Here is a 2,392-nt window from a genome sequence, read left to right on the forward strand (position 1 = left end):
TGACAAGCTTATGATTAAAAATAGCCAAGTGAGTTTCTTTTACAATCGATATACTTAGTTTTTTGTGACAGCACATATTAAATGTTTCTTTTTTATCAAGTAATAATTAGATGGTACCATTTTCTTAGTTGTGAAGTTCCAAGCATTGAGACAGTATGTGCCCAGTAATGCTCCCATCACTTGTGACTCTAGGGATAAGTGACTGAGTCCAGATATGACGTACAGTACACTGGTAATATTGTCTCAAAGTGTTATTAGGTTAGTTTGTACATGTACATCATGCCCACATACTTTGCTTTTTATATGCACTGTATTATCTCTAATGTTCACTTTCATAAAAATTATAAATTTTTATACTAGAATATGTACATGTTTTGTAAGGAATATGTAATAATGCATGTAACCCATATTGATCAACTGATGTACACTTATTATGTTTAGATAGTCTTATTCATAATTATACATTAATGTACAATGAAATAATTATTACATTCTACATGTATGCATAATGGTGTCTGAAAGTGTACCGTATCAGTTGTTGGTTGTTTTATGTTGATTGATATCATTGCAGGCTATAGAAACCTTTTCTGCTTTACTCAATGGAGGCTTATAGCTCATGATCTTTTGCTCACAAACTAAAAATGAACTCCCACAAACAAATCCAACAGCAAAAGTAATCCTATACTGTATTGTGGAAAATTTTGGAGGAAATTAAATTTGGTGAATTTGGCATTTTGATAGCCATTCGCCAAAATAAAATCTGCCATTTTCAGCCATTATATGCATGCTCAATGGCACGTGACCTTTAATTTGCCAAATTAAAATTTGCCGATCACCAAAATTTAGCAATTTACCAATTTTAACTCCATCCAAATTTCCCACTATACATACAGTAGATAAATGGGTATTTGTACTGTGTTGAGAGCTCTGTTAACTATTTCTGGTCTGTTCCTCTACTGTAATAGCAAAGTATGTACATGTATCTAGATTATGATCAATGTGATGGATATGAATACACATGCATTAAAGGAATGTAACTATCTAGAATATTATTTACTTTTTATTTTGACATCATGGTGAATGAAAAGCTGCCCAACAGTATTCAGGAATTTCTATTTATTTAATATTCACTAATATTTTTATTTATTTTATATTTTAATTTTAGGGCTAGGAATTTTTGATACACTGGCACCAAGAATCTATCCTAAAATAATGACTGACTTTCAATCCTGTCACACCTATATCATGGATTTTCAGTAGCCTGCATGACAATCAGCCTAGCATATGATACGATCATGATGATCAACCTCAACATGCACAATACAAGGACCATTTTAGAATTGACTGGTTCAACCAGATCAACAGGCATGATTTGTTTATACTAATAACTAATGTTCATAATATTATGTTAAATTATTCATAGTAAAGGTGTAGTGGTTTTTGTTTTAAAAAATTGAATTTTTGTAAAATGTAGAAAATTTTGTAAAAAAATTAATTTTTGATTTCATCAAAAATTTTTAACTGTTGTTACGAAAAAATTTTAATGTAGGATTTCTAATTAATGCATCTTGTAGTGGGTGTGACTGTAAATGAAAATAATCTAAGTAGCTTAGTTACCTCTTAATAACTTCTTAGATTACTTGTTAACTAGGTGAATGTAAACATTGAGGGGGCGAGCCATCAATTCACATTGTTTGATAAGAAGATTAAAATTATAATAAATCCAGCTCTTAGCCTGCATGCATATTCAGACCTCGGCCTCATGGCTGGGGTCTGAACAGAGCAAACACACCAGTTAACACAACCAAAATAACCCATTAAAAGAGACAAGGATGAACTATCCTGTCACTTTGAAAAAATGTGCCAAGCTAAACTTTTAATCAAGCTTCCATCAATTAACATCTTTTTGAAATAAAACTACTGAAATAAAATCAATCTAGCTCTTAACGTGCATGCATATTCAGACCCCATCCTCATAGTCTGGCAGGGTCTGAACAGAGTAAACCCACTATTTAACACCACTGACCAAAATGACCTAGTAAAAGTGACAAGAGTGAACTGTCCGAATACTTTGAGAAAAAGTGATAAGCTAAAGTTTCTAATCAAGCTTCTCTCACAATTTTAATTCTGTCAATGAGAGGACTAATCTAGAGGAGTCTTAGATCAAACTGCTTTTAAGTTCTTCAGCCTTTAGAGATGCTTTAGACAGCCCCTCTCTCTTATCTAACTGTTAGAAACTCAATCTGAGTTTGTCACGTTAGAATTTACGCCATCTTGCTTTTTGACCACACCCTCTAAATTAATTTTTCCCACGTGGTCCAAATTTATCAATAATAGACTAGTATACTAATTTAATTTTCGTATTCTTCCGTTCATAAACAAGACGTAACGC

General features: G+C 32.1%; 1 long non-coding RNA gene across 1 annotated transcript; it reads left to right on the forward strand.

The window, feature by feature from the left end:
- The first annotated feature begins 6 nt into the window (after positions 1-6).
- On the forward strand, positions 7-1,458 carry LOC109591443 (uncharacterized). The gene is made up of 3 exons (XR_002189822.1): positions 7-258; positions 572-673; positions 1,166-1,458. It is a non-coding gene; the product is annotated as an uncharacterized LOC109591443 (long non-coding RNA).
- The last annotated feature ends 934 nt before the right edge of the window (positions 1,459-2,392 follow it).

Source organism: Amphimedon queenslandica, unplaced genomic scaffold, assembly GCF_000090795.2.
Source record: "Amphimedon queenslandica unplaced genomic scaffold, v1.1 AMPQUscaffold_8168_Cont19886, whole genome shotgun sequence".
NCBI classification, from domain to species: Eukaryota; Metazoa; Porifera; class Demospongiae; order Haplosclerida; family Niphatidae; genus Amphimedon; species Amphimedon queenslandica.